The following is a 13776-nucleotide window of genomic DNA, read 5'->3' on the forward strand; positions in this document are numbered from 1 at the left end:
TAACATGGTCAGGTACAAAGACTGAGCTGATAATGAGTGAAAAAGAAGCCAATGTCCAAAGAAAAACACCTACAGGAAACCTGAACTAAATTAAAAATGACAAGAAAGGCTGGCTCCTTGGAAGGAAAATATAAAGAAATGAGGCTTGACTCACAGCTTTTGCACAGTACTGTAACTTTGAAAAAAGTCAGCGTTGCAGTGTTGGTCTCTGGATCTGTTTCCAGATCTGTCCAATCAGCAGCAGAAGAAAAAGGTTTCATGTAACAGTTTAAGGCAGTCATGCTTCTTTGTCTTCGTTTCCTGACATGACTGCATTCAGAAGTCCTACCGAGTTTAATGTTCCTAAGTTCTTTTCATCTGCAACACTGATACTTTCTAATAAATGTAGCCAAACAGCAGAACAAAGCCACTACTGAAAGAGCTGTGTTGCAGAGTGGTAATGATTTCATTTCGTAATGTTTCCTGCTTTCTGTGTTTTCCAGTCAAAAATGATAAATGCTTTCTGGCATACACAACATATTTAGTGTGATTCGCTGCTAATAAATCAAAAGTTCTCACAGACCCCAAAAGAAACATCAATCCTAAAAATAAATCAACCCTGCATTGACCCATTGCTCTCAAACTTTTGTCCACCTTGAATCTGGTGAACTTTCACAATGAACATTTATACAATGCAAAATCATCTTGGCAGATGAAATTTTCAACAAAATTTCCAAGAGAGCTGAACCAAATTTCTTCCACATGCTGCTGTCGCATAAAACGGGGGGAAGCCCCCTCTCTTTGTGTGTCCAGAGGAGAAATGAAAAACGGACACATTTCAAACACATTTTATGTCAGGAAGTCTCTTGCAGTTCTGTTGTTCTGCAGTAAACCAGACCATGATGCTTTTCTTCACAAGCATCACGTGGCCTCTTGAGCGAAGAAAGAGACTAGATCCACACTCCTCGTCTTTGCTTTGTTGACTCTTTCTTCTCCCTGTGAAACCATCGCATCCGACAACCTTGCCTGCAGCCAACTGTCAAGATCACATGGATCTGAGCCAAAGATGATACACACACACCGCTTTCTCAACATAAACCACCGTGCACAACCAAGCTGCAAAACAGATGTCAGGCAATGCGTTTGCACAGTGGTGGTCCACCTCGACAGGACCTGGCTATCTGTGAACACGGCTCGTTTATCTGGCCCCATTTTCCTTTTTAAATGCTGTTATTTTTCTCTGGTTTTGTTTTTTTATATTAATAATTCCAGTATATTTTCTGATTGGTTATTGCATTTTATTCTTTGTTTTCCCCACCTTGCAGTTCAGATTTTCTCAAGCATTTACACTTAGCAGTCTGTTACTGCTTCACATAAAGAAGTCCTGCAGAGAACTTTTAACTCTGAGCCTCAGAACCTAACACTGACTTTGTTGTTTCTGTAGATAATTATCTGGGTTGGCCCTTGGGTATGCAGTTTTTCCTTTAGAGCAAAGAAACCCAGAGCTTTGTGTTTCAAATTAACTTTATTAAAACCTGTGAGGTAACAGTTCTCTGTATGTCCTCTGGCTTTTTCTCCAAAGACATGCAGGTAATGGGGTTGGGTTAACTGGCGACCTGTCCAGGGTGTACCCTGCCTTTCACCCTTTTGCAGGTGGGATAGGCTCAAGTATTGACCACATAAACATTTGCTCACATGTTTGTTGTCTGACATATTTGCACCAGAATAAGAAGCTGTTTGAAGTTAAAAAGTGGTTTTCTGACAGATAGTGAGAAACAGCGCAGTTATTCACTTATTCACAGCAACAATGCTCATGTGCTAATCGTTTAGAAATTGCAACCATTGCTTAGAAGATTAGCACACTAGGTTTATGGGAATACCACTGATTTTTGTTTTTTAAATACAAATTAATTCAGTTTTTTTTTTTTTTTTACCTGATTGTGCAACTAGATTGGGAGATTTCTAAGCTTTTAGAAGATATGCACAGCTAAAAAATGAAGCACACCCCTAAGTGTCAAAACCTGCAGTTCTTCAAATGGCCACTTGAGGCTGGCTCAGAAAACAATACAGACTCCTGTGTTAAAATGCCAACCTTGTAAACAGAAATAATTATATTTAAAGTTTATGTTTAAAATGTTCCCTTTCTAAAACTCCCTGTGTAGAGGTATGTATGTATGTATGTATATGTGTATATTAGGGGTGCAACGATACACAAAATTCACGGTTCGGTTCGGTTCGATACTTTGGTGTCACGGTTCGATATTTTTTCGATACAAAAAAATGTTCATGCCTTTTTAATTTGTCATTTATTAAAATTATAAATATATATTTTAACTCAAAAGTACAGTTTTTAAATTTAACCCTAACCCTTGTGCGCGTTTTTTATTTTGACAGCGAATGCGCACCTGCGGACCACTTATGTGCAGCCCTGGTTATTTAGCTCGTCATATTGCAGCCACAGAAATTCTTTTGTCCATGAAACCATAAAGCTGCACTTTCTTTTTGCCTTATAGTCTCATTTGTCATAACTTCTCCGTTTTGTGGTAAGCTTTTCTTTGGCTGTCACTTCTTCACCCCGACCTGTCTTATTTGGCTCAGCAGAACTAAAATATATATACTGCTACTTTTACACACGGACTCACATAAGCTCAGCGATTCTCTGCGCGATCAACCTCTCACATGTGTAAGCTGCGGGAGATTTCACTTGTCATGTTTGCATAGTAAGCTAACGATTAATAAGACGATGTCAGAGGAATTGGTGCACAAATTATCATCACTCACAGATCAGTGCTGTCATTGCAAAGTGAAAGCAAAAAAACAAGCGCAAATTCAAACGCAATTTCAATATGTCACATATTGACAGTGGCTCACCGATGCCAATGACATAATTACCCAGCTACATTTCTGAAAGAATGCAAAAGCATTGACATATATTTTTCCTACAATAGCCCGACGGGCAGGGCAGAGAGATTTTTGTAGCCCGACTGGAAAGATCGCTAGCTCCGGGACGTCGGGCTAGCGATTTTGCAAGCCCTGTATCTGATTGAGGAATCACTCATCTTTGGAAAAGAGAGTTTATTACAGAGAAATGTCTCTTTCCAAAATAAAAGCTATACTATCCGCTTCTTCTGGGCTATATTCTCAGCAGCATAAGGAGAATCACGTGCTAACAGCTGTCTAAATGACTCGGCTAAAGTTAGTAGCATGCTTGTTGTTTTTGTCTTTGCACTAGGATGATGTCGGCGTAAATGTGCAGTCATATTCGTTGTGTTCCCACTAGTGCTTTCAGGTTAATCTCGTTGAAATGACCTTAACGCCACAACACGGCAAATCTCCGTTAACGAGCTACCGCCGATCGCCCCGTGCATGGGGCTAGACGGCCAACACGTTAACGAGCTAACTGCGCTAACACACTAGTTCACACCAATGTAATTAAGCATTGCATGGCACATCCAACATACTGTTTTACTTTAGTCCATGACTCGCTTACCTTCAGGGTCATACGTCACATGAAAACCAAAATAATTCCAAACGCCAGATCTGAATGAGGGTGGGGGAGGTCCATCTTGCAAGGAGAGCTTAACTTCTGTCTCGCTAGCTTGCCCTGCGCTCTTCCTCCTGACTATGCTGTCTGTGTTGAGCGCTCAGTGGATCTGCGCTCGACAGTGCAGCCTAGGCGGAGTAGTCGAACGCAGAGTATATGGATACTTCCTGCTTAGACCCCTTAGACACAGGTGTAAAGCTTGATTTGTGGCTTTCTGGGAACCTTTGGTTACTGGGGAAAATGTGACCCAATAACCAAAGGTCGTGGTTTGTTCCCGTCTTCGCCATTGTGGTGGATGTGGAGGTTGGGATGGGCTTAGGGCGTCTGGAGAATCCCTAGGGACGTTATCCCTGGAGGGCTTAACCCAGGGGTTGTGGTCATAACCTGGTTAGTGGCTCTGGTTGCTCTTAGAGGGTGTTCTCCTTGTGGCTGCGTGCAGCAGGCCTGGGGGAGGGCAGACGTAGGTTACTGCCCTGGTAGCCAGGCTGCCCCCTGAGTGGATCCGGGGCAGGCGTGGGGCTCCGTGCTAGGGCTCTGGCTGGAACTTGGGGGCTTCAGTCCTTGTTGGTGTGTCGCCGAGGATGTGGGCGGGTGGGTGCACAGGGGCTCAGCCCTGGCGCAGGGGGCCTCTGGCGCATCGGCCTAACTAGGGGGCTCTTCAACTGACAAGGAGTTTGATCCATCCTTGCAGGAGTCCACTCTGCAGGTGGGGGAGAGTCATGGGAGAGGTGGAGAATAAACTTAACCTGGGTGCCTACTGTCTTGTGCAGTCTGGGAGATGATTGAATGTTAGGGTGGGTACAGTTTCCTCTGCGTTGGGGTCGGGTGGGCTGCCCCAGGTCCTGTGGGGCTGGGCGGTCCTGCTGCCGTAGACCCCGGTCTGGATGGGCCTGGGCTCCCTTGCCTTGGTGGGTGCCGAAGGACGTGGGTACCTACTGGGGTGCGGGTGTGTCACCAGGGTGCAGGGGAGGCATCCCCCCATCCCCTTCTGGCCACCTGTGCCTCAATTTTATTCCACAACTTAGACATCCACATTACTCACACTCTCATAACACATACATATAGGGCCTTGAGGGTGGGCACGTTAACGGCGTCCAGTGGACGGTCTGTGTATTCAACCCCACCTCTGGTGCTCGTGCCCACCTCTCAATTTTAAATCCATGTAGACAATGAGGGTTCTCGGGAGGGGCTGTGCTAACACCTGCTGCTCTCTGGCAGCACCACCATGCTCGCCTGTGTTTTAAATGCACCTTAGAATAACACACAGCCACACTACACATGAGCAAGAGGAGGGAGGTTTGGGGTCTTCACACACCCCTGTTCTCTGCTGGCCATCGGGGTGGGGGGGCTGGATGGAGGTTTTGGCCATCCGATTGGGATCTGGGATGCGGGGCCTCCCTGCTGCTGCAGAGCCTGGGGCGGTCTGCTTGCCTCCACCCCAAGGGGAAAGGGTAACATCTCCTGGGTCTAGGTGCCGTTTCCCCCCTCCAGGGGTGAGGGTACCTGGACCCAGGGTATAGAGTTTTTTTGGGGAGTGTGATTGTGTGTACAGTGTCCATGTATGTCTATCCCTACGTTGGGTGAGTGCTGAGTATTTGTATATGTGTGCATGAGGGTGGGAATGCATGTTTGTATCTGTGTGTGCCTGTTTGTCTGTGTCTATGTGTCAGGTCAGGTCTTACACTCCACCTATCTGGGAACTCCCAGGCCTATCTCCCCTCACCACACTCCCTGCCGGTAATTGATGCCCTCAGGGGTCGGTGCGTTGGTGGTTCTTGGTGTCCGGGGCTGGGCGCTCAGGTATGTACCAGCTCACTCCCGGTGACTACTTGGCGGGGCCTGGTGCCTGTTGCTCGGTCAGGCCTCTTCTGGGGTAAAGGGGGCCCTCGGGCCTCCAGCCTCTGGGCCTGCGGCTCGGTTCACTCTGGCACAGCTGGCTGCCAGCAGAACCGGCGGGCATGCCACTGCAGCCCCCTCTGGCTTCTGCTCCGTGGCTACTGGGTGACCCCTCATCTGGGGCTCTCCTCAGCTCTTCCCAGGAGGGTGGCATGGATGCCCCTCCAGTGGTCCTCCTTGGGCTCTCGCACTCTGGGGCCTCTGGATGTCTGGGGCCTGGATCTCCTCCATGCCTGCTTCATGCCCTGGGGGACGGGGCTATGGCTTTCTACTTCCTCTAGCAGACCATTACATGGGGAAACCTTTTGAATACAAGCGCGCTGATCCACACAGGTGTGCACACGGGTGTTCACTGTTCATAGACATAAACTACACCTCTATTGGCTGCTATTTCCAAGCACATTGTGCGCTGTCGGTCCTGCTTGCTACACAACATTCACTATTTAATATTTACTGCTGTTTACACTTAGCTAGATTAACGTGATGTTGTTGTGTTTAGTATGTTGTTCTGGTTTTTTTCTTTTTTGCTTGTTTTCTCTTCTTTTTCTCTCAACAGGTGATCCAGGAGAGTTTTTTTTCTCTTCTTTCTCTTTTTAAGTGCCCTTTCTCACTGTCCCTCTTCCCTTCTGTTTTTCTTTTCCTTCATCTTTCTTTCTCCCTTGGTTTACAACTGAAAATAAAATAAAATAAATAATAACAACAAAGGTCGATCAAATGGACCAATACGGCAAGGCCGTGATGATCCATTTGGCAAAGTAAATCCATTGGGTATCCTTGTTGGTCTTCAGACAACAATTCTGACGGCTAAAGAACCAAATGGGACAGGCAAAAAGAAAAAAAAAAGTGACCCAACTAGTTGGCAAGTTGTTGTCAGAGATTACTGGCAGCTGTTAAAACTGGTTGCAATGAATACCTCCTTGCAAAAGCCTTGATCACCAGTCACCTGTAGTTTGCACAGAGGATGCTGAGTCGTCTGCAAACATTCTCTAGGGAGGCAAACGTTCTTTGCTTCCAGTTTGCATTGACCTTTCACAAGTTTCTCTACAGCTCAGAGAGTACGTGACAAGTGCTTGCAGACATGTTGGCATTTTTCATGCAAACTGTGGGTGGCAGCATCAATCTGCTAGCAGCCAAAACAATTTCAATCAGGCTTTGTTTTGTTGCACCAGGCGACAGGCAGCAACCACTCACCAACTGGCTGTGGAATATATATTTTTCCTAGAAGACTGGAGGTTGCCAGGGAGTCGACGACTGGTCTCTAGGCCTCTGTGACTGTGGATTAACCAAGTTAACTAGCATTAGCTTATTACTTCTGCTTCCAAAAAACAAAAATAAATAAATAAATATTTGACATAGATTAAAATAATTGAGGCGTCCACAAACCAACAGGTGATATTATGGTGGTTATATCAATTTTTTAGGTAACAGCCATCCTCTCTGTAGTATGAATGTCTGCACTCTTTTTAAGGACTACAGTGGTCTAACTGACTGATCCAAATCTATGATAATACTGTTAGAAAGGCTAAACACTGAGACACAGCTCTGTCTCTCAGTTTTTCATTGCCACCACAATAACATCTACAAACATTTCCTCAACATCTCCTTACACTTAACCAGCTGTACTTTCAGCAAAGGGGGAGGAGATTTTTCATTGCTGTCTGTCCATGTGTCCACATGTGGCACATGAATGGGCTCTGTCTCACGTTTGAGTATGTGGATTTTGCTCACTCGGGGAAATAATTTCTCATGTTTGCATTTACTGACTAAATCACACATCTTTCTTTCAGAAATCGTTTCAGGGGCACAAACAGTTTATCTTCTTTGGAGGTATTTTCTTTTCCAACTCTTTGTATTTCTTTCTTTTTCCTCTACCAGTTGGCTGAAGGTAAGCTGCTGCTTTAACCTTCACTGATAACTGTTTTTTCCCCCACTTAGCTTCTTCTCCTCTTACCACTTTTACCTCCTTTCTTTCTGGGTGCACTTGTATGTACTGATTCCTTTCTTTGTCTGGGTGGCTGACTGGGTCCATAAGGCAAACAGGAGGAATTCAAGTTCATGTGTTTGTTGTTAGTAATGCTATTCTGTTTTTCTATCTAATAGTTGGGGGAGTTTGCGTTAACGTTGCCATATTTTCCACTCCAGATGTTTACAGGTTTTTTTTCTTGGTTTTTTTTTGTGAGCGATTTGTTGAGGATTTGAAGCTGATTTAGTATTGTGATGTGGGTCGACTGTTTTCTTGCTTTGTTTTGTTTTTTCTATGCAAGAGTGATGGATCCTTCCACTTGATTGCAGGCATGAGTAATTGTAGGCTGGATGTTACAGCTTTAGAAATCAGTGGATCAGATTTTTTGCAGAGCTTAAAGGGACAGCTTACCCCACAGTGCCAAATGTTTACCTTTGACCTGCACCATATAATTATATATATCTTTTTCCTTTTTGAGGTTGTATTTGTCATAGAAGGAGCTTTTTCCCCCACCACCAAACTATACCCACCAACGTGTCACTCTGCAGAAGAAGGTTTGTGGATTTTGAGCAACCAGGTCATGATTTCCATTGTGTTTAAGAGAGAGCAAACATTTCAAGAGCCTTTCTTTTCTTTTTCCAATACTTGGCAACTCAAACCTAGACTTTCTATCTTTCCTATCTTGACTTAATTTCTAAATCCCAGTCATAATGTTTATCCAAACCCAGTTTATACACGGCACAAACAAAACACAGCTGTGAATGCTATTTTTTTAAAGCAATTAAAAAAAATATTGGCACGAGTCATTAAGCGTGTCAGAGCAGATTTAATATTAGTGCAATCAACAGCACTGCTTGCACCTTCTGCACACACTTATCCTGTAAAATAAGCCTGAACATATCACCAGAACTTAAACTGGTCACTGTGAAAAAGCTTTTCAGACCTGCAGTCTGTGAATGCACAAGCAGTCATTTTCTTTTTCTTTCTTTCTTTTAGAACAATTACAATTTCAATAAAACAAACAGAAAATGGAAAACACAAATAAAAATGGTCTGTACAACACAAAGAGAAGGTGTTGGAGAGGTAGCAGGAAAGAAGCAGTGGCTTATCCAGTGCTGCCCCCAGATAAATACTCTGTTATATCACCTACATAATGATATTCTTATTCTATACAACAGCACATGTATATACACATAATGTGAATCAGCAGACAAAATAAATTTTAACTTAAATTGGACCAAATCCATGAATTTTATAACAGATTTTTTCAAAAAGGTATTTTTGTGTTCATGATACCAAACATTATGTATTATCCTTATTGGTCTTTTTTGAATTGTGCATATTTTTGTAGAGAGGTCTTGTGTTGCCCCAGATTTCAACACAATAATCTCAATATGGCAGTAAATTATTTATTTAAATTTCGCACATGTGCATGGTTTTGTGTAACGGGCTGAGAATGTCCTTTGTGTCTGCTCGAGCCGGTTTTCTTGAGAAAGAGCGCGTAGTGAACACGGACCGCAGTGTGTTTAAAACCAACGGAACAAGAGCTGCTCTCATTTCTGCAGGCTTTTCAGTGGCTGCTCTTTAACGTAAGCACAATTTTGTGCTAATGACCTGAATGAATGAGTAAAAGTGGGTTATCTGAAAATTTTATTCACACGGACACTGATTTCACAGAGTTAACACCCACTGTGACCTCAGGCAACTCAGAATTCCTCTCCGGATCCCGTCTGATGTCCACGTTGATCCACGCACGTCCTTTATAGATGTGCAAAACCTGTAGAAAAAACCTCTCTAATGATTTTATACCTCATCTCTCTTGCACTGCTTGTGTTTTCCTCCTGACAAAGGCTTTCCTTTTTGTCTACCATCGCCTCATGGCCGGAGTCTGGGCCTGCATTGCTAATGTAAGTAACATGGATGTCAAGTTTCTGGCGATGTTGGACCCTAATTGCAGACTGAATTTTCCCAAAAGTGGAAAATTAGTGGCTCTTCTCTTTCTGCCAGATGCTCTCCATCTCTCGTTTTTCATCCTTCTTTCCATCCTGTTTATTATTACCAACTGTGGTTTGCAGAGTCATGCAGGACTTGAGGGGCTGCAGCTTTTCACAAACTGTGGTTCTTCAGCTTCAGGGCCTACAGTTCACCGTGTAAGTGCTCCAAGAAGGTCTCAGGATACAGCCAATGTTTTTCAGAGAAGTCGTCACACGTCGCACGCCAATATTGTCTTGGAATTCAGCTTTATTGGCTACTACTATTAAATATGAGACTCCTAAGAAAGCCCTTTTCATCCTTTCCCACTCATTTCTGCTAAAATGACTCATCCACAGTGAGTGAATTGTTCACAAACTATATGTCACTCATCTCCAGGGCATGAAGAGGAGGGTGAGCTCACTGCATAGTTTAGTCTCGAGCCTTCCGCCGTGCTCCAGCACCTCAGGGATTGTTCAAATTCAAACAACTTGGTTTTACAACTAAAGCAATGCAAGGCCACAGAACTGAAGAGACATGCAACTGGAAAATCTGTGCACATTAAGGTTATTTGTCTGTTTTTCCAAAGAAAATATTTGGCTAAGGACGCTGGGGGTTATCTGAAGCTGCATCCAAGACAAATGCACAACTTAGAGTGAATAAAACATGTCAGCGATTAACTGAAAAGGGCGGAAAGTGAATGTGTGTGTGTGTGTGTTTGTTTCTGTGTTTATTTGGTATCTAAAGCCATCCACACAGCTATTTGTTTGTCAAGCCACTGCTTGCTCACTGCATTTGTTGGTCTTCCTAATGTGTGTGTGTGTGTGTGAGTGTGTGCAGAATCTCTAAAAATAATTTAGAGATTCTGTAAAACTTTGCAAATATTTTCTCATTATTCCTTCAGCATGCTGCTTTAAACTGCTTGTTGAGCTTGGTGAGATCATACAAGTGTTTCAAATAAAAATCACCAGCATATTTGTCTGGGAATGGAATATCACTTAAATAATTGTGACCTCCACGAAGGCAATTACGTTTTCACTTTGTCATTTTTAGCCTAAATTTTCCCAGATTTTTTCTCAGACTTCAGTAGTGGGTCCAAAAAGAACCAAAGAAATATATTTTGGAACAGAGACTCAAAAATAGTTTGGGAAAGCATGAATTAAAATAGAGCAGAATAATTGGTATTTGCTATTATGCATGCACAAATGCTATTGCAGGCAGATATTCAGCACTTGGCAGAAACTAAATGCATTCAGGCTTGTAGACATGGTCATGACATCTGGTTGAAGTTCAAACCGAGCGTTAGAACTGTGAAGAAAGGTGATTTAAGTGACTTTGACTGTGGTGTGGTTGTTACTCTCAGGCAGGCAAGTCTGATGTACTGGAATTTTCCCACAAAACCTTTTCTGTTTTTGACTGAGAATGATCTAGAAAAAGTGGAAATATCGAGTGAGCAGCAGTTTTGATTAAAAATACTGCTTTGAGCTGATAGGAAGGCAAAAGTAACTCAAATAACAACCAAGTTATGCAGAAGAGCATCTCTGAACACACCACACTTTGAACTTTGAAGCAGATGGGTTACAGCAGCAGAAGACCACACCATATTCACTTTGAGCCCATCAGTATCAACTGCGTCTAAAAGCCACAGCCTTCCTTACTATTGCTGCTGACAATGTCCATCACTTGTGGTCACATAGTGATTGACATTAACAGAATTCTGATGTTTGCTTCCAGCAGGATAACATAAAGTGTAAAAAAGATCATCTCAAACTGGTTTCTTGAACATGACAATGAGTCCACCACATGCACCCAATGTAAACCTAATATAGCACCTTTAGGGTGTGCAACTATGTGATGCTATCATGTCAATATGGATTAAAAACCACAGAGGAAAGTTTCCAGCACCCTTTTGAATCCATGCACCTACTTTGACTTATTTATTTATCGCAGTTTTCAATCCTCTCGTTTAGTTTTCCCGAATGGCCTCAGGAATTATTGTGACAAGTATTTATTCGAATGGTTTTCTTTTCAGGGAAAAGGGTGGGAAAAGAGCGAACAGTTCAAACCAGTAAAAACTTGTCATACTTGTGACATCACATGTGTTGATGGACAGCATGGATGTAACGGTCGTACAAATCTGAGAGCATTGACAGATATTAGCACAATAGGTTCCTGCTGACAGACGTGAGGCCTGTGTGCTAGTGCTTTTTTTCCTTTGTACACAACACATTTAATTTCAAACCTTTAGTCAACACAGTAAGGTAAAACCTTGAGTAATTAAGCTTAATAAAGAGGCATTTAATCTGAGAACCGCTTTCCCCCAGAAGGCATAAACTCACAGAGTTGTAGCTCGTCTTTCATTTCCAGTGACCTACAGTATCTTATCAGTTATCTTCATAGTTATTGGAGGGTAACTTAATGCCAGTCACCTTGAATGATCGGTTTGATTTAGACTGTAAAAGCTCAGCTACAGAATGGATCAGCTTTTGCCTGAGTTGTATACTTTGTATTTGTGCTAACAAGGTTATATATCCACCTCTCAACGGCAACATGCTAATGGATTATTTAGAAATTTCGAGCATGCTGACATAGTTATTTACCTATTCACCACGTCTTCACAGTGCTGTGACACTGTTTGGGTGGAGCGTTTTTTTAAGGTCTGATTTGGGCCCTGTTCGCGACACATAAATCTTTGCAGCTTTCAACATCAGCAGATAAATCAACCTGAAAATGATGAGACCAAGTCTGTCATAGCAGTGTTGCTCTCTTTTGGCTCTTAACTGCATCAAGTCTGCGTTTCACATTCCTTACAAGCATGGGCAACGGCATGTGCTGCGAGGAGGATGTGGACTATGCACAATCCTCACCAGGGTGCTGATGCTTTTGTTTTTCTGTTTTAATGGGAATTGAACCCCAGTATGAAGATGCGCATCCTCGCCTTAGTTTTACAAGTTTGTCGTGTCAGGTTTCACTTTCCCTCAGTCTTCCACATCTAAAAATAAATAAACTGCTTCTTTCAGCACTTTCTACCTTGTGATCAGTGAAATTTATCCCCCATTATTTTTGAATCCTTCCCGTGTTCATGGTTTGACCACATAATTTTTACTCGTCTACTGTCTCCTGAATGAGGTCGACCACCAGATTCTTTCTCACTCTCCGCTCTCCCACCAGCGCATCGCTCTGGCGGCCAAACCGCAAGCCGCAGTTACCCAGCATTCCTTGGAGAGGATGAGAGAGGCTTCAAGTAGCAGACTGTTAAATTAACATTCATGAGGAACCTCTCAAGTCACAGAACTGTTTCATGAGATCAACTGTTGCTGAATTTCACCACTGAAATGTAAAGTAGCACTTCCATTGTAGTGTTATTGTTTTGCAGATTTGCCGTTCGAGACAAAGAACAAGACTGACTTTGAAACAGCTCTTAAGACTTAGAAAAAAAAATATCAAAGGGCAGAATGGGGGCTTACTGTTTGTGCATTTATACTGTGTCTGGGAAATTTACAAAGTCACATCTTTAAGAAATAAGAAAAGACCAGACACAGGACCTGAGAGACGCATATGGTCCTTTCAGTTGAGCCAACTATGTTCACTGACGCGTCATCAGAAAATGGTCTCAGTGGAAGGGTGGCTGCCAAGAAGCCATTCTTAAGGAAAGGAAACAGGGAAAAAAGGCTGCGGTATGCCAGATTACACAAGAACTGGACTGAAAATTAGTGGCAACAGGACTTATGGAGTGCCATCCATCATTTGGATTGGGGGGAGACCCACATGTGCACAGGACAAATATGTAAACTCCACACAGAAAAGGCCCAGATGGCACCTTCCTGAGGCAACAGTGCTAACCACCACACCACTGTGACTCTTCAAATTCAGCTTCAACACTCTAATGAAGTGATAACATAATGTGTAACAAGATGGAGGTTCTTTCACGGTTTGACAGCCAGTAGTGTTGGAGATCTTGTCAAAACTGATGGAATTATGAATGAAGAAAAGCAACATCAGATTTTGATCCATCATATAATACCATCTGGAAAGCATCTGACTGGCAGTGGGTTAATTTTTCAGCATGACAATTGAAGCAGCGTGGGAAGAAAATGCAACCAACATCTGAAGAAGAGCTTTGAATGCCCTTCAGGAAGCCCGGAGAACTATTTCTGAAGACTACTTAAAGAAAGTTGACTTAAGAGTGCTCAGAATGTGTTTCAGAGTAAAGGTGGTCACAGCAAATATTGACTTTCAAACTGTTTTTGTCCTATATACTGTACCCCCATGTATGTGTGAACCTTTCAGTAAATCACTGCACACATTCCTATTATATTCCTAGCATAAAATAAAGAAATTATTAGGGGCTCAAGACTTTTGCACAGTGCTGTGTATTCACAACAAGACAAAAACCTGTTGTGGTAATTAACGCGAGCAGGAG

The sequence above is a fragment of the Aulonocara stuartgranti genome (assembly GCF_965226115.1).
Source record: "Aulonocara stuartgranti genome assembly, chromosome: 5".
Lineage (NCBI taxonomy): Eukaryota > Metazoa > Chordata > Actinopteri > Cichliformes > Cichlidae > Aulonocara > Aulonocara stuartgranti.